Raw genomic sequence first — 23,713 nt, 5'->3', positions numbered from 1 at the left:
CACTTAGTAATATGCACTGAAGTTTCTTCTGTGTCTTCCCATGGCTTGATGGCTCATTTCTTTTTAGCACTGAATAATATTCCATTGTCTGGATGTATCATAGTTTATTCACCTACTGAAGGACATCTTGGAGCCTCCAAGTTTTGGCAATTACGAATAAAGTTGCTATAAATATGTGTGTGCAGATTTTTGTGTGGACTTAAGCTTTCAACTCACTTGGGTAAATACCAAGGAGTAGGATTGCTGGATGGATTCTAAGACTATGTTTAGCTTTGTACGAAACTGTCTCACTGTCTTCCAAAGTGGCTGTACCATTTTGCATTCCCACCAGCAGTGAATGAGGGCTCCTGTTGCTCCGTATCTTTGCCAGCATTTGTTGTTGTCAGTGTTTTGGATTTGGGCCACCTTAACAGGTCTGTAGTGGAATCTCATCATTGCTTAATTTGCAATCCCCCAATGACAGATGATATAGAGCATCTTTTCATATGCTGTTCTGCCATCTGTGTATCTTCTCTGGTGAGGTGGAAACTCATCTCGGAATCCCCAGTACTCTGTTGGCACAGAGTGGGTGCTCAACAAATACCAGCTTAGGAATTATGTCGTATGTTAAACACACACACACACACACACACACACACACACACACACACACACCCCAAAGAGAATGTGAGCTGTTTCAAAACACACCTCCTTGCTCCCATGCCTTTATTCTGGCAGTTTCTCACTCCCAGATCTCACTGCATACTGCCACGCACTATCAGAATGGTTTGGGTTTCCCCAGCCAGCAGTGCTCTGTGCTGGCTTCAAGCCCCCACAATGTTCTTCTGTTCAACCTCTGTTGTCACACACTACATTACCTAAGGAAGACAGTTTCCTCCTTTTTTTTTTTTTAATTTTTAAAAGTTTATTTGAGAAAGAGAGAGAGAGAGAGAGAGAGAGAGAGGAGGGGAGGGGCAGAGAGAGAAAGACAGAATCCCAAGCAGGCTCCACACTGTAAGTATGGAGCCTGATGTGGGACTCGAACCCACAAACCATGAGATCATGACCTGAGCCGAAACCAAGAGTTGGACACTTAACCAACTGAGTGACCCAGGTGCCCTGACAGTTTACTGTCTCGTCTTTCATTAAGCTATAAGCTGTTGGAGGGGAAGGATTAACCTTATGCACTTAAAAATAATCATTTAAAAATCTACATATGGTAATAAACTGACTTTTTGGGGTGAACAATTCTGAGGTTAAAAAAATTTTTTTTTTTACATTTATTTTATTTTTGATAGAGACAGAGCACAAGTGGGGGAGTGGCAGAGAGAGGGCGACACAGAATCGGAAGCAGGCTCCAGGCTCCTAGCTGTCAGCACAGAGCCTGACGTGGGGCTTGAACTCACAAACCGTGAGATCATGACCTGAGCCAAAGTCGGACGCTTAAACGACTGAGCCACCCAGGCACCCCAACAATTTTGTGAGTTTTAACACACACATATGTCTATGTAGCCACCACCACTATAATCTTCCTTACTGACCTTAAATTCCCTTACTGACAGTTACAGGTTTTGTAAACATACACTTAGACATGTTGAGCAGAATTACACGATTTCTCAGTTAAGAAATAAACACTCTGAAAAGTGGCAAGTTTTAATATGTGCCTTTTCTTGAATTAAGATTAAAACCCAATTTATATAAAATTCTTCCAGGAACAAAGCGTTTTGAGATCTTGACCAGATACGCCTGGCTGTTTCTCATATCTGGAACATTCTTCGCTCTCCTTGCCATTCTACCCATATGCGCCAGCAACCAGATCAAACTCTCATGGAGGCTTCCCCTTCTCTGAATTTTCCTGGTGGATGCACTTCTTTCTACACTGCCAATTATACACACACTGATTAGTCACAATGCCTGTCCTGTCTTTGCTACAGGATGGCGACCCCACACAGGAACCAAGCCTTTTATGTCTCATTCTCCTGTGGCTAACCATGTGCTATGCCAGGGCTTGATGAACTCACCTGCCCAAAGGTTCTTACAAGTAGAGCAGGCCTAAATGCCCTACTCAATCCACTGTCAACCACAGAAACAGAAATGCAGGGAGCACTGTCTGAGCCTTAGTCATCTTGACAGCTAGTGGCTTACACAACAGAGTCATCATTGAGTTGGCTAATGTATCGTCAGTGCACTGGGGTGGTGCAGTGTGGGTGACAAGAGGGGGTGGCATTTCCTGGAACAGACAGACACATCTCATGTCTCCCTCTCCCAGTGGGAAAACCACTGAGTTCCTTCTGCTCCGGAAATAAGGCCTAAGCACAAGAAACTTGCTTGTTGACTCGAAAATGGAGGGTAAAATACATATCCCAAACAAAATGCTGTAAATTCCCACCTCTGAAGTTAATTATGTTTCTCTTACCAATCCTGAAATGGGAAGGGAAATATTCTACTTAATAGATGAGAGCGTAGGCCTTAAATTCACCCTGACCAGACTCAAATTTTGACTCTACCACTTTCTCTAGGTATGGCATCCTGACCAGTAACTTCATCTTTTTGATCCTCACTTTCCCTTTTCTATAAAACGGGCATATTAATACTTTCAAAGAGTAGTTGTCAGGAGTAAATGAGATAGTTCCCATAAAGCACTAAACAAAGTACCTGGGACACAAGAGATGCCCATAAAATAGTACCCACTATTTTTTATTCTTGTTGTTATCTTTCTACCTTTCATAAAGTATTTCAAGTATTAATACCTTATTTGATCTTCATAGTTATCCTGAGATGGGACAATTAATCCCAGGCAGAGGCAGAACCAAAGCTCAGGGCATGGATGGACTGACTGGTGACCTGGTTTTGTGGTCCCTTTGGCCAGACTGCAGCACCAGGCTCTGGGGCCCTTGACCCTGGGGTGGAACTCAGAGACTGAAACAATCTCTTTTACTTCCAGTACTTGGCCCAAGAAGTAAGAAAGATCTCCAGCCCTCAGAGCTGACTGGGGGGTGGGAGGGAGGGGGCAGGGCTCCAAGAGGCAAGCCAGTTGTGAAGTTAAGGAGACACTCAAGGCCACTGGGTGGGAGAAGCCACAGATGCTGGTAAATTATCCAGGGGAGCTAAGGCTACACATGGCATACTGCCGACCAATTTAACTTATTACACTTGAAGCTATCAATGCTACCCCCAAGCCTAGAAGCTTGAGTGCCAAGAATAGCATGGTCAAAAACACAGGATGAAAAAGAGCAGGATCAATTTTTGCTTCATGTTGAGAATGTGCTGTTTTCAGCATGAAAACCTGGGGAAAGGATGCAAAGAGAGGGTGGCACCCCAAGGCGAGCCTCTCCTGGCTGACAGCACATGTACTGTGTGTGTAGGGCAGGGGGAGGGGTACCTCACAAGGAGGAAAGAGACCTCTGGAGACGTGGGGCCAAGACATCCTCAGGGAAGGCCTGAGCAGGCACTCTAGAGTCTGCACCACCCGGGGCAGGGGTGTTGGCCACACATACAGTTGGGGTTACCTCAAATGAGGCTGTCTGGTTCATCAACAGTAACTACTGAGCGTTTTGGGTGGTTTTTTTTTCCCCCCAACTTGGGGCAGGGGCAAGTCTACAAAGACAAATAAAAGGTAATATTGTAAAATGTACATTCAGGTATGAATGTAGGGAATTGTCCTGCCTGAGAGCCATTGGGTATCTATTTCAGACAAGGCGGCTAGTCCCACAGATCCTGTGGCCTGATGGGCGGGGTGGGTGCCATTCTTGGGCCGGATGAAAGAAAGATGATACTGAGAGGGGGTGAAGATATAGGATTTCAGGCAACTCTGTGTCAAACACGTATCTTCCTTCTGATTTCTGCAGACACCAGCTGGCTGGAGGAGGTGTAAAGACAGGCCCGCAGAAAAGAGGATCTCCCCAGCGGCAGAGGAAAACAGGGGAAGCCAGAGGGAGAAAGTCATTCTGGGTTCAAAGAAATCAACTTCGAAAGCTTCCCTTATAAAAATAGCCATTGGCAAATCCTAGACTATTTATATCACCCGACCAAGATCACTATCAGATCCTGGGCTGAATCACAAGACCCTGTAAATAATCCTCACAAGTATGGGGCACTGGCTGCCTGATATAATGGGAAGACATTTGAAACACCACTGGAGCAACTGAGTCAGGGAAAATTTGAGTGCTGGCACCAAATGGTACACTTGCGAGTGGATCTCACTTTACAGAAATAGACAGGTTCCTGAAAAGTTGGCTCTAAAATTAATTCAATTAATGGAGTCATATTTTCCTGGTGAATCACATTTTTAAACTGGCGATGGACTGGGGGGAAGGGTGGCCAAACAAATAAAACAATGGTGACCCTAAGACTAAATAAAAACCACACTTCATTCAGCAAACTTTAAAGTGGCACTTATTTAAAAGGCCATTATAAATGCTCATAAAATAGAAGCGATTTGTCAGCAAACATATGTCTAGCGCCTGTGATGTACAGGGAATTGCACCAGCATTCGGGGGGGCTAGGAAGACCCCAGTGCCTGCCCCTTGGGAGCTCACAATCAGGAACTTTAAAGTAAATAATACTGAGTTTTCATGTTCCACCAGAACCCCCAAGGATGGAGACGAGAGGTGTGCATGAGGGGTTGCCTGGCCCTTTAAGTGCTCTCTGGGCTTGGACCAGCTCGGCCTCACTCCTGCCAGAAGCCAACCGGGCTCGCCTGTAAGTATGCCTTTTCAGACTCTTCATTTATAAGCTAAAAGCTATTGGCCATGTGGTACTGAATCAAAACTGCTATTTATTTAACTAAGTTAAAAAAAAATAACGAAAACCTCCCATGATCTGGGTACTTTAATAAAATAAGAAGAGTTAAGGTACTTCAAGCTCTCTAAAAAGTTAAAGGCCTGTACAACCCAAAGAGTTGTTATTTTAAACTTTAAAGGGCATTTGCTCAAGGAATGTTTGTTGGGAAAAAGCCTGCCTCCTACTTTTTATGCTCTCTTGCACATAGACTACTGGTCACTGGTGACAGGAGTAGACGCCTAATTTGTTACTGCTTCCCTCAGTACAGATAATGGCATACTGAGTCTGCTTTGAGCATGAACACATACACTCTGAGAGGGGTGAAACTGTTGTCTGTGAACTAATAACAAGGTTGCCAGCATATGCACAGAATTGGGGAACATCAGCTCCAAATTTGTTACATCCCTTAGACACTGTATACCTCAGGAACTGGTGACACTGTGGAAGCCCATCCACAGTTAGTAAGAGTGAAATTCTTTCTCACATTTCTGACTTAGACCTGAAGACTGTTAGGAAAAAAAGAGCCATTTTTTAAAAATAAAAACAAATTTTTTGTTTTAATTCCATACTGAAGAACCAAGCTGAGACTGCTATTTATCCTAATACCGTTTCTTCCCTTTTTCCTTTTACTAACAGAACTCCTCCAAGCTTTTTAATAGCAAGGTAAAGGGCTACCCTCAAGACTACATTTCCCAGCTTGCCTTATACTACAGGTGGTCATGTGACTGCCTGCTGGCCAATGGGATGGGAACAACTTCCAGGTCATGTCCTTTAAAAGAGAAATTATTTACTCTCCCCTTCCCACATTCTAGAGTATAGACCTGGCATTGCCAAGCCAGCTTTGACATCACCCAGCAGGGCTCCTTAACCCTGGATTCCACACCCCCCCAAGGGGTCCATAAATAGAAATGTTAGTTTGTAAACTTGGATGGGAAGAAAACTATATAACTTTATTTTTACTAGCCTCTATCTGAAACTTAGCATTTCCTTCAGTTAATATGTAGGGAACAAACCATAGTAGTATTTGCCATATCCATGACTGTCACTAACTGAAAATACAGATATGTACATATCACATTATACTTGTTGTGGATTATCTTGAAAAATCACACACACTCATCAATACTATGAAATTACAGTAGCCATTAGATTTGCCACTAGATCATTACTTGGTGTATTAATAAAGCACAGACTACTATATCGTGAGTTTATTTTTTTATACTTTGACAATTATATTTCAACATAATTAATTGCCATTGTAATTCTATGCATTTTATCTTATACATTTAAAAATATTACTCTGTGAGGTAGTCTGTAGGCTTTATCATAATGCCAAAGGGACTAAAGGCACCAAAAATGTGTTATGAAGTCTTACTAGAGGATAGCAGGGCAAAAGTATTCATGAAACTCAGGTCCATGGATGACCTTGTATACCAGAGCTACCCTTGAAGTTTTGGACCGCTCCTCTAGGTCAGGGCTGCCCAACAGAACTTTCCGTGATGAGGGAAGTGTTCTCTATGTGCTGTTCAATACAACAGCCTCTAGTCAACTGGCTACTAGGTGTTTGAAATGTGGCCAGCGCAACTGAGGAACTGAATTTTAAATTTTATTTAATTGTAATTGTTTAAATGTAAATAGCCACATGTACCTAGTGGCTACCATATTGGATAGCATAGCTCTAGACCGTTATATGAGAGAGAAACAGATTTCTGTCTTGTTTGAACTGCCATATTTTTGGATCTCCCTATTAACAGTACTTTAACCTATACCTTAACTAATACACAAGCCTACCTGGAGTCAATAATATTAATATACCAGGGATAGAAGGTACATTTGTACAGACAAACTCAACACTTAAAGGAACTAATTGAAACCAATACTTGTAATAGGAATATTCTAGTTACAAAGCATTCCCATATACATTATTCTGCCTGATACCTATTATCACCCTGTGATTATTAGTACCCCTATCTTATTCTCAAAGAGGTTAGGTGACTTTGATAGTAGAGCCAGGAGTCAATTCCAGATCTTACCATCACCACACCATGTGCTTTCCAGCATTCTGAATGCTTTGAATGTCAGTCTCACCCCGTAATTTCTGGGGAAATGGAGATTGAATCAATAACCAATGACCAATGATTTAATTAATCACTCCTATATAACGAAGGCGCCATAAAAACTCAAAAGGATGAGGTTCAGAGAGCTTCCACATTGGTGAACTAGAACACTCCTTTGTGCCACTGTGCTGGGCCCCAAACTCTAAAAGGACACAAGCTCCTTTGTTGTTCACCCTATGTATCTCTTCATCTGGCTGTTGACTCATATACTTTAATATCCTTTGTAAAAAGTCAGTAATCTAGTAAGATGGTTTCCTGAGTTCTGTGAGCCATGAGCAAATTAACTGAGCCCAAGGAGGGGGTCATGAGAACTGCTGATTTATAGTCCACTGGTCAGAAGTACAGATAATAACATGGATTGTGACTGGCACCTGAAGCGGAGGGCAATCCTGTGGGACTAAGCTTTAACCAGTACAAGCTGACATTAGCTCTGGGTAGATAGTGCCAGAATTGAGTTGAATGGTAGGACACTCAGCTGTGTCAAAGAAGTGTGTGGTGTGTGGGGAACCCCCCTCCTCCTGAAATAGGAATTGGGTACAAAATCTTTAATGTCTATATTGCTACTTCTTGAGTTCATGATTTTCCTCCCTCAGGTTTAAGCTTTAGGTATCTATTTCCCATTTGGTAGATGAAGATTTAGCTATCTTGTACTAAATGCTCCCTCACCCCCACAATCACAAACTCTTACCTACCCCTCCTTTTATCTTGTCAATATAATTATAATTCCATTTTGATCAGTATCTAAGTGTTATATCAAGGTGAGCTGTGTAATATGCTAGGATTACTTTTACATTTCTTCTGCAACGTTGTTTCCCTGGACTTAACAAACTGTCTTTTTTGTTTTACTGTGTTCTTAAGTATTTACCCATAATTTAATCCCAAACTTTCTGCCAACTGTCTAAATCTCCTAAATAAATGCTCAGACAAATTAGGTATTTAAGCAATTTCACTTTCTTAACAAAATGTGTTGGAGCCTTCCACCCTGATCCGATCTGTTTTAGTTGCTTTTACTGCTTCAGGTCTGTCATTCTGAGATTTCCCTTCACTATTATTCTGAGGATTCCTCTGACTCTCTCCCTCTTGTGTACCATCCCCCCATTCCCATTTTCCATGTCTTTCTCTTTCTTGGTTTATTCTTGTTTTTCCAGCATTTGTCCTTCAGTGGTTTCCTCAAAAAGAGTGAATAAAACGTAAATTTTTTGAGATCTTGTGTATCTGAAAATATGTTTATTCTAGCTTCATATTCAATTAACAATTTGGCTGGATACAGAATTGTAGATTAGAAATAATTTTCCTTCATGGTTTGAAAGCACTGTTTCATTGGCTTCTGGTTTCCAGGGTAGTTATTGAGAAGTCGAAAACCATTCTGATTTTTGGTTCTTTATATATGACCCTATTTTTTCCTCTCTTTAAGTGGTAGGGATTTTTTTACCCAGAGTTCTGAAATTTCATTATGATGGGCCTTGGTGTTGGGTTATTGCCATTCACTGCTCTGGGTAGTAAGTAGACCCTTCTAATCTAGAATCTCAAGTCTTTTGGGGCACCTGGGTCACTCAGGGGGTTAAGTGGCCAACTTTGGCTTGGGTCATGATCTCGTGGTTCATGGGTTTGAGTTCTGTGCTGGGCTCTGTGCTGACAGCACTGAATGTTACAATCTTGAGCCTTCCAATTTTTGGAAATTTTCTTTAACTCCTTCTATATTTTTTTCTGATGTGTCTTCTGTTTTTCTTTCTGCAACTTCTGTCGTCGGATGTTGGCACTCCTACCCTGATCCACTACTTTGCTTATCTTTTCTCTCCTATTTTTCATTTCTTTGTCCTTTTGTCTTAGTTTCTAGAAGACACTCTGAATCTTATTATTTAACCCTGTTGAATTTTAAAATTACTAAGTATTAAAAAAATTTTAATGTTTTATTTTTGAGAGAGAGAGAGAGAGGGAGAGAGATAGAGAACAAGCAGGGGAGGGGCAGACAGAGAAGAAAACACAGATCTGAAGCAGGCACCAGGCTTCGAGCTGTCAGCACAGAGGCTTGAACTCGTGAACCACGAAATCATGACCTAAGCTGAAGTCAGATGCTTAAATGACTGAGCCACCCAGGCGCCCCCAAATTATTATATTTTTAATGTCTGAGAGTTCTTTTTCATTATCTGAATATCACTTTTCATGGCCCTTTGTTGTTTCATGAATTTAATATCTTTGACTCATTGAGAACATAAATAATAGAGAAAATTTTTCGACTATCTAAAATGTTCTTCTCTTGACACAGTATATTTCCTTCAAATTTAGTTTAGTCTCTGTCTTTCAAGTTAGATGCCTGGCAATACTTGGTTTCTGCTCCTATTTAATGAGTTACTCAAAAGCTGTCTGAGGTCTACTGTGGATTTCCCTGTATGGTCATCTGGCTGAGCTGTCATGTCACAGAGCTCTTGACATTTTCTCTTCAGGGTGGTCAGATTCCGGAGACAGAGAATCCTCTCTCCTGTCTTGGAGGTACTTAAGCTTGACGACCTAGCTGTGGTAGCCGGGTGTGGGCAGAAGGTTTGGTCTCTCTGTATTTGATATGTAAACATTTGTTTAATCTCGTGTTTGCAGCGCTGCATACCCTAATTTCCACTCTGCTATGGCCTTGTCCAGAAACTCTGTTTTATTCTCACCAGAAAGTAAAATTTCAGTTTCCTACCTGGAGTTGGGGGTGGGGGTGGGCAGGTGTCCTATTGTGCAGAGCTAGAATGAAAGGCTAGGGATCTAACTGCCTCTTAAGTCAGACTTTCAAACAACCCTGTTTTAAGTCTCATTTTCAGATGCATCTACTGTCCCCAACTCCCAAGCCTTCAGGTAGCTCTGTGGAAACAACTGGCTCTCTATTGGCTGGCTTAGAATTTAACTTCCTTGCTGTCCATCTGTCTTAGTTTGGGCTGCTATATCAAAACACCACAGGTTTGGTAATTTAAGCAATAATCATTTATTTTTCATAGTTCTGGAGGCTGAGAAGTCCAAGATCAAAGTGCCTGCAGATTTGGTGTCTGGTGACATTCTGCTTCTTAGATCATAGATCTAGATCATAGATCACATAGATCCTAGATCATAGATCACACCTTCTCACTGTGTCCTCACATGGTGAAAGGGGCAAGGGACCTCTTTGAGGTCTGCTTCATAAGGTTACTAATGCCATCATGACCTAGTCACCTCCCAAAGGCCCCACATCTCCAACTACCATCACATTGGTGATCAGCATTTGAATTTTAGTGGGACACAAGCATTCAGTCTACAGTGCCATCTTTCCAGACTCCAATTTTTTTGTTGCCATTGTTTGCTCTCCTATTTTTATTATCTTTGAGGGTTTAAAAATAATATCCCTTGGGGTGCCTGGGCGGCTCAGTCAGTTACACGTCTTGACTTCGGCTCAGGTGATGATCTTGCAGTCCTGGTGTTTGAGCCCCATGTTGGGCTCTGTGCTGATTCTGTGTCTCCCTCTCTCTCTCTGCCCCTCCCCTCCTTGCACTCTGTCTCTCTCAAAAATAAATAAACATTAAAAATATTTTTAAATAATAATAATATCCTTTTACTCTCAGGATGTTATAGGAAGGATAAAAAATAAACATGCTTGATTTTTTTTTTTTTTTTTTTTTGAGAGTAACATATTTAGATGGTTCAAGTTTCAGGAGGAGAAAAGATTACATAATGAAGTCTCTCTCCCATCCTTAATGCCCAGCCACTCAAAAGCCCCCCTAGGAAGAAACCAATGTTGCTGATTTCTGGCATATCTCCAGCCTACCTTAATCATTTTAGATTTTACTCTTTATTATCACCCTATTTGTATCATTTTATTCTTTATTTGAGAGATAGAGAAAGAGAGTGAGCAGTGGAGAGAATCTTAAGCAGGCTCCAAGCTCAGTGCAGAGGCCTGACATGGGGCTCGATCCTACAACCCTGGCATCATGACCTGATCTGAAATCAAGAGTCAGATGCTCAAGTGACTGAGCCACCCAAGTGCCCCTATTTGTATAATTTTAGACTTTGCTTTATTGCCATAGTTCCTATCACAATGCACTAAGAACTTCTTGAGGAAACAGATAAAATAACTGAAGGAGCCTAGCTCCATGGGAAGGGTTAAAACAATGATAAGATTTATCTTTTTTATCCCTTCTATTTTATGTACACTTTCCCACCTTGTATGTCCCTGTTCACTGCCTCAGACACCAAGGAGTTTACTACAAAAGTTTCTCCCCAGCTACTATTAAACCAGGTCTATAAGAAGGGATCTGATAAATTGTTTTCATATGAATGACTAATACAGCCTACTCTGCCATTCTTCCCCTGAAGTGGCTGAATTTTCACAGGAGATAAAACTGAAGGCCAAAGATATTAAACTCTAATGGCTGCCATAATCAGTCACCCAGGACAACAGGTCCATTTTGCCAAGATGTGCTGTTACTGGGACTATGCTTACCAGGAAATTGGGTCAAGCCAGAGCAGACTCTCAACACTAGACAATTTTCAAACCAAGCAAATGTCAAAGAAGCTATCTCTTAATACAGTGAGCACCAAAGCTGAAGAGGCTAATTGAAACCTTCATACATTCATAAAGATGAAGCTAAAAAATAGTCATTTCCCATCTAAATAGCAATGTTGGGAAATGTTACTGAATAACAGTTACCCTGAAGTAAATTTAAAATAAAAATTATCCATATATCACACCTTTAAAAATGGGTGTCTAAAAACATGTAACTAAAACCAAGATAGCAAAATGCTACCTTCTCTTTCTATGATAAAGTAGATGGTGTCAGTCTCATGTTCCTGCCATCAACAATAAAAACTTGACAAACATATAAAATAACAGTTACCAGGCTCAAAGAACAACCAACACAGAAACTCCAGCAGGGATTTGATAGAGGGGTGAGGCAGAAATGTAAGTTCAATGTCACTAAGATGGCTGAGGTTTGGGGAGCCAGGTGGTAGAAATGGTTGAACATGAGGGACTGAACCCAGAAATCTACATGGAAATTGCTCTTGGCTCCTTGGCTGATTCTCAGGCTACTGAGTGATGGCTGAGACTCGTAAAAGTCTGGGAAGAAAGTATGTGCTGTGAAGCTGAGAACTGTGAGTGAATGGAATTAGGTATTAAACACTATTGGAAAGATGTTGGATTTGGGGCCAAGGCAGAGTAGAAGACATAGGTGAGCGTACCAAACATTTACTTACAACTCAGAAAAGCCACCCATAAGATTATCAATCATACTGAGCAGTAAGGGGACACGGAAATAGATCTTCCCTAAATAAGGTCTCAAAAGAATCAAACTGGTCTTCTAGTAACTTAGCTGACTGAACAAATTTAAATATTCTATAGAATACTACAACACAATCTGGAGTAAATCTATCATTTACAGTGTTTAGCATATAATAAATATTTACTAAATATTCTCTCCCACCCTGGAAAACTGTAAAAGCCCCAATTATCAAGAGATAAAACAGTGATTAAAAGCAGAGTTGATCCATATATTTGATTTAGCAATGATTTCAAAATAACTTTCAAAAGAAAAAGGGCAGAAAAACTGGATGAAAAGATAGATTATTTGAATGCAGGATCTACAAAAATAAAAAAATCCAAAAACCTTTCTACAACTTCCAAAAACAGTATCAGAGATTAAGAACTCACTGGATGGGTTTAACAGTGGACTAGATACAGCAGCAGACAGGATTAGTGAATCAGTAAATAGGTCAATACTATATGCCCAAAATAAAGCACAAAAGAAAAGCAAATAGAAAGTAATATAGATTTGACACATGGTCAGAATGTCTAACAAGCATGTAATAAGACTCTCAGTAGGTAGAAAAAATTTTTGAGAATGGAAAAGAAGACAAATTTGAAAAAATGGCAAATGTTCAAAATGTGAGGACATATCTTCCCCACAGATTGAAGAAGCTCAGGGATCCTCAGGTAAGATAATAAAGAGAACCTACAAATTGATAAAAAGCAAAGATAAAAAGTAAATCTTAAAAGTAGCCACAAAAAAAAAAAAAAAAAAAAAGACACATTGCCTTTCAGGAATCAACAATAAGAATAAATGTTGGGGCATCTGGCTGGTTCAACTGGTTAAGGGGCTGACTCTTGGTTTTGGTTCAGGTCATGGTCTCACAGTTTCATGAGTTCAAGCCCCATGTTGGGCTCTGCTCTGGCAGTACAGTGCCTGCTTGGGGCTCTCTTTCTCCTCTCTCTCGGACCTTACCCCACTTGTAAATAAATAAACCTAAAAAATTTTTTTTTTAAGAATGAATGTTGACGGAGGTTAAAAACACGCTACTAGGGGCACCTGGGAGGCTCAGTTGGTTAAGCATCCAAGTCTTGATTTCAGATCAAGTCATGATCTCATGATTTGTGAGATACAGCCCCGTGTCAGGCTCTGCACTGACACTGCATGTCCTGCTTGGCATTCTCTGTCTCCCTCTCTCTCTGCCCCTCCCCCACTCACATGCATACTCTCTCTCTCTTTCTCTCTCTAAATTAATAATAAACATTAAAAACAAACAAAAATGCTACTAAGCAATGAACGGGTCAACCAAGAAATCAAAGAGGAAATCAAAATTAAATACAGAGACAAATGAAAATGAAAACACAATGGTCCAAAATCTTTGGGATGCAACAAAAGTGGTTCTAAGATGGAAATTTACAGCAATATAGGCTTACCTCAAGAAGCAAGAAAAATCTCACACAAACAACCTAACCTTACACCTAAAAGATTTAGAAAATGAACAAACAAAACCCCAAATCAGTAGGAGAAAGAAAATGATAAAGATTAAAGTAGAAATAAATGAACTAGAACCAAAAAAACGCACAATGAAACCAGGGGCTGGTTCTTTGAAAAGATCAACAAAATTGACAAATCTTTAGCCAGACTCATTGAAAGAGAGAGAAAGAGAGAGAAAGAGAGAGAGAGAGAGAGAGAGAAGAGGAGAGGAGAGGAGAGGAGAGGAGAGGAGAGGAGAAAAAGAGAAGAGATGGAGGAAGATGGAGGGGGAGGGGGAAGGAGAGAGAAAGAGAGGACTCAAAATCAGGTATGAAAGAGTAATAAACCAGTACCACAGAAATACAAAGGATTATATGAGAATATTATGGAAAATTATATGCCAATAAACTGGACAACCTAATGGATAAATTCTTAGAAACATGTAACCTCTCAAAATCGAAGCAGGGATTAATAAAAAATTTGAATAGATCGATTACCAGGAATAAAAAAAATCCCAGCAAACAAAAGTTCAGGACCAGATGGCTTCATAGATGAATTCTACCAAATCTTTTTTTTTCTTTACTAGTTTCTTGGAGTTTATTTTAGACTTGGTGCAAGGCACACTATTACAGGGTGTCACGAAGGCTTGAATGTGGCTTGGATAGTAAAGAGTGGGGTTCTCTTAACTTCCTTTTTGGTGTTTTGCTGTTTTGATACAAAGATACCAACTGCTTCTGCTTGTTGCAGCCTCTAGTCTATGAGGAGGGGAGGGGAAGGGAGAGGAGGGAAGAGGAAGAAAGGGGGGGTAAGGGAGAGGAGGAAAGGGGAGAGGAGGGGAGTGGCTCTGATGAACCTAGGACCTCATGAAGCCTGGTGGCTGGTGGTGGCCACTCAGGATGGGGGCCCGGTGTTGGCTTTGCCAGGCTGGCCATGAGGCTGCTTCTTCATGGCTTCCAGAGCCAAACCACAGGTGACCGTGCCACTGGAGGCCTGGGGAGATTCCAAGTGTTTTAGGGACTCTAATACTGTAGCCATAAATAGGAGTGTGGACTTCCCAAAAAAGAAGCCTGCCCACCAGTGACCCAGGTTGGCCTTGGGGAGACCAGGGTGGTGGGGGATGGTATCCCCAGGATACTCTGCACTTCTGTTACTAGAAGTGGAATCCAGGTGGTGCTGGATAATAGTTGTGGGTGACCATAAATGAGACACTGGAGGGGATGGCTGCCACACTGTTGCTTGTGGGCTGGTGGAAGCCTTGGTGGTGACTCCTCAGGGGCCTTGGCCTGTGATCACAGGTGGCAGGGATGAGGACGCCAGGCCATAGAGCCCATTTGCAGAGAAGGCCGCCAAAGGCTGTTCTACGACAGAGGCATGGGCAGAGTTTCTGACAAACATTTTTTTTTAACGTTTATTTTTGAGAGAGAGAGAGAGAGAGAAAGAGCGTGATCAGGGGAGAGCAGAGAGAGAGGGAGACATAGAATCTAAAGCAGGCTCCAGGTTCTGAGCTGTCAGCACAAAACCCGACACGGGGCTCGAACCCACAAACCGCGAGGTCATGACCTGACTGAAGTTGGCTGCTTAACTAACTGAGCCACCCAGGCACCCCTCTAACAAACATTTACAGAAGAGTTAATACACCTATTTTTCTTAAACTATTCCAAAAAGCAGAAGAGGAAGGAAAGCTTCCAAACTTATTCTATGAGGCCAGCATTACCCTAATACAAAATTCAGATGAAAATACTACAAACAAAAAGAGAACTACAGACCAGTATCTCTGATGAACATAGATGCAAACAAAATATTAGCAAACTGACCCAACAATACACTAATACAAATCATTCACCATGATCAAGTGGGTTTTATTCCTTGGATGCAAGAGTGGTTCAATATTTACAAGTCAATCAGTGTGATAAATCAAATCAATAAGAGAAAGGATAAAAACCACAGGATCATTTTAACATAGGCAAAAAAAAAAAAGTGCATTTTATAAAGTATAACACCCATTCATGATAAAAACTCTCAACAAAGTAGGTTTAGAGGGAACAAACCTCAACATAATAAAGGCCATCTATGAAAAATTCACAGCTAACATCCTTACTGGGGCAAAACTGAGGGTTTTCCCCCAAAGCAGGGGACACAAACATGTCCACTCTCACCACTTTTATTTAGCATAGTACTAGAAGTCCTAACCACAGTAATCAGATAAGAAAAATGAATAAAAGGAATCCAAACTGGTAAGGAAGAAGTAAAACTTTCACTATTTGCAGATGACATAGTACTATATATAAAAATCCCCCAAGACTCCATCAAAAAACTACTAGAATTGATAAATAAATTCAGTAAGGTCTCAGGATAAAAAAATGATATAGAGAAATCCACTGCATTTCTGTACACTAATAATTAAGTATCAGAAAGAGAAATTAAGGAAACAATCTCATTTACAATTTCACCAAAAATGATTAAATACCTGGGAATACACTTAACCAAAGAGTTGAAAGACCTGTACTCTGAAAATTATAAAACACTGATGAAAGAAATTCAAGATGATAGAAACAAATGGAAATATATTGCTTTCACATGGATTGGAAGAACAAATTTAATGTAATTCCTATCAAAATATCAATAGCATTTTTCATAGAACTAGAACAAATAATCCTAAAATTTGCATGGAACCACAAAAGACCCCAAATAACTAAAGCAATTCTTATAGGAAAAAAAAAAAAAAAAGAAAAAAGAACAAAACTGGAGGTACCATAATCCTAGATTTCAAGATACACTACAAAGCTGTAATAATCATAAAGTATGTTACTGGCACAAAAATAGATACATAGATCAATGAAAAAGAAATAAACCCACAATTATATGGTCAATTAATCTTTAACAAAGGAGGCAAGAACATGCAATGGGAAAAAGACAGTCCTTTCGACAAATGGTATTGAGAAAACTGGATGGCTACATGCAAAAAAAATGAAACTGGACCATTTTATTACACCACACACTAAAAATTAACTCAAAGTGGATTAAGGACCTAAATGTGAGACCTGAAGCCATAAAAATCCTAGAAGAGAGCATAGGCAATAATGTCTCCGACATGGAACATAGCAACATTTTTCTAGATATGTCTCCTGAGGCAAGGGAAACAAAAGCAAAAATAAACTGTTGGGGCTATATCAAAATTAAAAACTTCTGTGCATCAAAGGAAACAATCAACAAAACTGAAAGGCAACCTACTGAATGGGAGAAGATATTTGCAAATGACATATAAAGGGTTATCATTTAAAATATATAAAGAATTTATATAACTCAACACCAAAAAATAAAATAGTCTAATTTAAAAATGGGCAGAAGACATGAACAGACAATGCTCCAAAGAAGACATCCAGATGGCCAACAGACTCACAAAAAGATATTCAACACCACTCACTGTCAGGGAAATGTATATCGAAACCACAATGAGGTTATCACTTCACATCTGTCAGAATGGCTAAAATAAAAAACACAAGAAACAACAAATGGTGGCAAGGATGTAGAGAAAAGGTACCCTCCTGCACTGTTGGTGGGAATGTAAAACTGGTACAGCCACTGTGGAAAACAGTTTGGAGGTTCCTTAAAAAATTAAAAATAGAATTACCATATGATCCAGTAATTCTACTAATGGGTATTTACCCAAAGAATATGAAAACACTAAATCAAAGGGATAAATGCACTCCTATGTTTATAGCAGCATTATTTACAGTCGCCAAATTATGACAGCATTCATCAATAGATGAATGAATAAGAAGATGTGGCACACACACACACGTGCGCGTGCACACAAACACACACAGGAATATTACTCAGCCATAAAAAAGAATGAAGCCTTGCCATTTGCAACAATATGGATGGATCCAGAGGGTATAATGCTAAGTGAAATAAGTCAGAGAAAGACAAATGCCATATGATTTCACTCGTACGTGGAATTTAAGAAACCAAACAAGGAGAAAGAGAGACAAACAAAAACAGACTCTATTGAAAACTGATGGTCACCAGAGGGGAAATGGGTGGGGGAATGGATGAAATAGGTGAAGGGGATTAAGAGTACACTTAGTGGAGTGCCTGGGTGGCTCAGTCGGTTAAGCATCCAAACTCTTGATTTCAGCTCAGGTCATGATCTCACGTTTAGTGAGTTCGAGGCCTGCATTGGGCTCTGCACTGACATTGCAGAGCCTGCTTGGGATTCTTTCTCTCTCCTTCTCTCTGCCCCTTCCCTACTTATGCACTCTCTTTCTCTCTTAATATAAACTTAAAAAAAATTTTTTTTTAAAGAGCACACTTATCATGATGAGCACTGAGTCATGTCTAGATGTACAGAACTTTTGAATCACTATATTGAGATACCTGAAACTAATACAATACTATATGTTAACGATACTGGAATTTTTAAAAAAAGTGAAAAAAGAAAAAAGAATGTTGGCTTCTTTAGAAAAAATACACAAAGTAAAAAATTTTTAAAGTTCTGAAGGAAAAAAAGTCAACCAAAAATTCTATACCCAAGGAGGATGCCCTTTAGAAAGAAATGTGAAGTAAAGATGCTCTCAGAACAAAAAAACAAGTGTTCATTTCTTGTAGAGAATTGCTCTACAAGTAATACTAAAGGATATGATGAATATATGATGGAATGTTCTTCAGGCTCAAGGGCAAAAGCTCTGATATGGAAGCATACAATTTTAAGAAAGAATCAGTAGCTACAAAATGTAAATATATAGGTAAATATAAAGACAACTGACCATTAAAACAACAACAACAATAATAATGGTTTGTGCGGTTTATCACTTACATAGAAATAAAATATATGGCAAGTATAACAAAAAGTTGGTAAGGAGAAAATAGAATACACTGTTTTAAGTTTCTTGCTTACTTGGGCAATGGTGAGGGAAACTGTAATAGATTAATTTGGAAATTTCATGAGCTTGAGCTCCATGTTAGGGGTAGAGTTTACTTAAAAAAAAGAATAAAAAAGAAAAATATTTAAAATAAATAAGTAAAATAAAGGCAAAGAAAAACAAGCAAAGGAGAAAAAAAACAGAGCAGATAAAACAAATGACAAGAGAATTAAACCTAACTAAACCAGTAGTTACATGTAAATGGCATAACCAACCTAATTAAAAGACAAAAACTATTATATTGGACTTTAAGAAACATAGATACAACTACACAACTGATGAATGGATAAAGAAATTGTGGTTTATATACACAATGGAATACTACGTGGCAATGAGAAAAAATGAAATATGGCCTTTTGTAGCAACATGGATGGAACTGGAGAGTGTGATGCTAAGTGAAATAAGCCATACAGAGAAAGACAGATACCATATGGTTTCACTCTTATGTGGATCCTGAGAAACATAACAGAAACCCATGGGGGAGGGGAAGGAAAAAAAAAAAAAAAAAAAAAGAGGTTAGAGTGGGAGAGAGCCAAAGCATAAGAGACTGTTAAAAACTGAGAACAAACTGAGGGTTGATGGGGGGTGGGAGGGAGGGCAGGGTGGGTGATGGGTATTGAGGAGGGCACCTTTTGGGATGAGCACTGGGTGTTGTATGGAAACCAATTTGACAGTAAATTTCATATATTAAAAAATAAAAAAAAAAAAAAATAGCAAAAAAAAAAAAAAAAAAAAAAAAAAGAAACATAGATACAACTACAAAAAGCCAGCAATTCACTTTTGATTTTATACCATGCAAATAACAAAAAGAAGTTCTGTTACATCAATATTAGATGAACAGATATTAAAGTAAGAGTTATCACAAGGGAGAACTAGAGACATTTCACAATGATAAAAGGGTCAATACCACAGAAAGATATCACTGCCCTAAACATTTATGCATCAAATAATGTAGCTTATAAGTTCTTGAAGAAAAAACAAAGCTGAGAATAAGAAAAAGATACAGACAAATCTACAGTCACCACTGGAAATTTTAACACACCTCTCACTAACAGAATCAGCAGACAAAAAATCAGCAAGGATACAGAAGATTTGAACACGACTAATCCACTCAATTTAACTGACAAACATAGAATTATATAGGCAACAACTGCAGGATATAGATTCTTTTCAAGTGCACATGGCACATTTACCCAAATAGATTATATTCTTAACCATAGAGTAGATCTCAACAAATGTCAAAGGATTAAAATCATGTTTTCTGACCACTGTGGAAATGAATTAAAGTACGAGAACAGAAAGACAAGAAAAACCTCCAAATGCCTGGAAATTAAGCAACACATGTCTAAGTAACCCGCAGGTCCAAGGAGAAGTCACAATATGAACTAGAATTAAAGTCTAAAAGCTAATAGGGCATGTCTAGGGCAATCAGGCAAGAAAAAGAGACTGGAAGATATTAGGTCTGGAAGGGATACTGGGGCAACAGACAAATCCTGTTTTATGATGGAAGGGACTGCAGACTTAGAAAGGTCAACTGGCTTGCACAAGGTCTCAAAGACAGTCAAGAAGCAGGGCAGGGACACTAAATGCTGGCTTCCTGATTCCAAATGCAGAAGACTTCTCCCCTTTCCTGTCTTGAGCATGTGCAGAAATCAATACATGATAGTTAAAACACGTGGAATGGTTCTACTTTTAACTAATGCTCATTTCTTTCATGCACCTCAAACTCTGAACCTTATTTAGATATTTATACGATTACTTCCATGTTATACTCCATTTTGTTGTCTCTTGTTTTCATAGTTGGTCTCTCCATCAATCTACATTTTGCTCATTCATGACAGAGTAGCTGTCTTCAAATTCATCCTTTCCTTCCTTTTTTCTATTGTTACTGCCTCCTCTTATCTCCTGATCAGACCTCTAGCTGTCCCTTTCCAATTCAAGTCTTTCCTGGCTGCCAAAGGCATTTTTCTAACAGTGCTTACCGTGTCTCTTCTCTGCTTAACAGGATTCAATGGGTCCCCCATCATGAGGAATGATGGGTCCCTCATCATGATGAATGAAGTCCATTCAAAATGCTTCTCAGTCTAGTCTCAACCTACCTACCTTACTACCTTTCAACCTTCACCTTTCTGCATCATCCCTACATGCACCCTACTCTCCAGTTACTTAAAAAAGGTAACATCTGTGCCTTTGAACCTGCTATTCTTATTGTTCGTCTTCTCTGTTAGCCCTTTTAGATAAAGCTGAAATGGTCCCTCTTCCATGAAGTCTTTCCCTGTCCCCAAACTGGAATCATTTCCCTCTTTGACACTCTATACCCTTCCCTTGTACATATCAAGTGGCCTATATAAGGTGTTACAATTCTAAATGCATGTGCCTAAAGCCTTTAGCACCAGAATGCAATCTTACTGAAAGCAGGGCTATGATCCCTATTATCTAGTTTGATACTAGAATAAGTGATTGCCCCAGTATCTGGGGTTACAGAGGATGAGGCTTTTCTAACACAGAAGAAATACAAATCAGCCATCCTGCCATAAATACAGGTGCCTAAAAGGGATGATATGGATGGAAGTCAAATGGTATCACCAGCAGGCCAGGACTGTACCACAGTGGTGTCTGATGATCACAGTGGGTACTCCGCTGAAAGGTCATTTCCTCTCACAGGATCTGCCCACTTTCTTGAGCACCATAACCAGAGTCTAGTGAGATAGGTGTGTGGGTGCGTAGACTGCCTAAGTACAGCTGGGTGGTAAATCAGTGGAGGGCTTCAGTCATTAGGAGCTTCTCCAAAGGAGCTTTTCTTCCCCACAGAGACATTTCAACTTCAGTAGGTCTGTGGTAAAGACCTGAGTTAATTTGGAGGAAAAAAAAAATTCCCAGATGATTTAATACAGCATTCTCCAAATTAAAACCCTGAGGTAAATCAAAGTGCTGTCTCTCAGAGAAACACCCACTTTCCTGAATCATGAATTTTTTTTTAATGTTTATTTAGTTTTGAGAGAGAGAGAGAGACAGAGTGCTAGTGGGGGAGGGGCAGAAAGAGACGGAGACACGGAATCGGAAGCAGGCTCCAGGTTCTGATCTGTTTCCACAGAGCCTGATGCCGGGCTCGAACCAACAAACTGTGAGATCATGACTTGAGCCAAAGTCAGGCACTTAACCAACTAAGCCACCCAGGCACCCTTGAATCATGAATTTCTCAAACAAAAAGGGACAGAACCATTTGTTCTTTGTGTAGATCAATGAAGGATACAGCAATAGTGAGAAAAGGTGAATACTGTGTGCACAAGGAACAAGTACAAAGATGTTTGTTGGGCCATTGTTTGAATCAAAGGTTGAAAACAACCTAAATGGTTAAAACAGAAGAATGGATATGTTTGCAAATATGTGATCAATAAAATGTTCTGCCCTGGTGAAAATGGCTGAACTGGGGCTACACGCAGCAGTATGGATGAATCTCAAAAACATACTCTTTTTTTAATTTTATTTTTTATTTTTTAAAATTTACATCCAAATTAGTTAGCATATAGTGCAACAATGATTTCAGGAGTAGATTCCTTAATGCCCCTTACCCATTTAGCTCATTCCCCCTCCCATAACCCCTCCCGTAACCCTCAGTTTGTTCTCTATATTTATGAGTCTCTTCTGTTTTGTGCCCCTCCCTGTTTTTATAGTATTTTTGCTTCCCTTCCCTTATGTTCATCTGTTTTGTCTCTTAAAGTCCTCATTTGAGTGAACTCATATGATTTTTGTCTTTCTCTAATTTCACTTAGCATAGTACCCTCTAGTTCCATCCACGTAATTGCATATAGCAAGATTTCATTCTTTTTGATTGCTGAGTAATACTCCATTGTGTATATATATACCACATCTTCTTTATCCATTCACCCATCGATGGACATTTGGGCTCTTTACATACTTTAGTTATTGTTGATAGTGCTGCTATAAACACAGGGGTGCATGTGTCCCTTCGAAACAGCACACCTGTATCCCATGGATAAATGCCTAGTAGTGCAATTGCTGGGTCGTAGGGTAGTTCTATTTTTAGTTTTTTGAGGAACCTCCATACTGTTTTCCAGAGTGGCTGCACCAGCTTGCCTTCCCACCAACAATGCAAAAGAGATTCTCCTTCTCCACATCCTCCCCAACATCTGTTGTTGCCTGAGTTGTTAATGTTAGCCATTCTGACAGGTGTAAGGTGGTATCTCATTGTGGTTTTGATTTGTATTTCCCTGATGATGAGTAATGTTGAGCATTTTTTCATGTATCAGTTGGCCATCTGGAAGTCTTCTTTGGAGAAGTGTCTATTCATGTCTTTTACCCATTTCTTCACTGATTATTTGTTTTTTGGGTGTTGAGTTTGATAAGTTCTTTATAGATTTTGGATACTAACCCTTTATCTGATATGTAGTTTGCAAATATCTTCTCCCATTCTGTTGGATGTCTTTTAGTTTTGTTGATTGTTTCCTTCGCTGTGCAGAAGCTTTTTATTTTGATGAGGTCCCCGTAGTTCATTTTTACTTTTGTTTCCCTTGCCTCTGGAGATGTGTTAAGAAGTTGCTGTGGCCAAGGTCAAAGAGGTTTTTGCCTGCTTTCTCCTCGAGGATTTTGATGGCTTCCTGTCTTACATTGAGGTCTTTCATCCATTTTGAGTTTATTTTTGTGGATGGTGTAAGAAAGTAGTCCAGGTTCATTCTTCTGCATGTTGCTGTCCAGTTTTCCCAGAACCACTTGCTGAAGAGACTGTCTTTATTCCATTTGATATTCTTTCCTGCTTTGTCAAAGATTAGTTGGCCATACGTTTGTGGGTCCATTTCTGGGTTCTCTGTTCTGTTCCATTGATCTGAGTGTCTGTTCTTGTGCCAGTACCATACTGTCTTGATAATTACAGCTTTATAGTATAGATTGAAGTCTGGGATTGTGATGACTCCTGCTTTGGTTTTCTTTTTCAAGATCGCTTTTGGCTATTCGGGGTCTTTTCTGGTTCTATACAAATTTTAGGATTATTTGTTTTAGCTCTGTGAAGAATGGTGTTATTTTGATAGGGATTGCATTGAATATGTAGACTGCTTTGGGTAGTATCGACATTTTAACAATATCTGTTCTTCCTATCCAGGAGCATGGCATCTTTTTCCATTTTTTTGTTTCTTCTTCAAATTCTTTCATAGGCTTTGTATAGTTTTCAGTG

At 39.7% G+C, this 23,713-nt stretch overlaps 1 protein-coding gene and 1 pseudogene across 4 annotated transcripts in view; both read right to left on the bottom strand.

Moving 5' to 3' along the window:
* The window catches only part of ATG7 (autophagy related 7), a 342,261-nt gene that overhangs the window by 41,966 nt on the left and 276,582 nt on the right, over positions 1-23,713 (bottom strand). The gene's annotated exons all lie outside the window — the stretch shown is intronic.
* Positions 12,398-15,002, bottom strand: LOC132673520 (pancreatic progenitor cell differentiation and proliferation factor pseudogene; annotated as a pseudogene).

The sequence above is a fragment of the Panthera onca genome, chromosome A2, assembly GCF_046562875.1.
Source record: "Panthera onca isolate mPanOnc1 chromosome A2, mPanOnc1 haplotype 2, whole genome shotgun sequence".
In the NCBI taxonomy this organism is placed as follows: domain Eukaryota; kingdom Metazoa; phylum Chordata; class Mammalia; order Carnivora; family Felidae; genus Panthera; species Panthera onca.
Note: the sequence above shows the minus strand (reverse complement) of the source record. Positions and strands in the feature narration are given on the sequence as shown.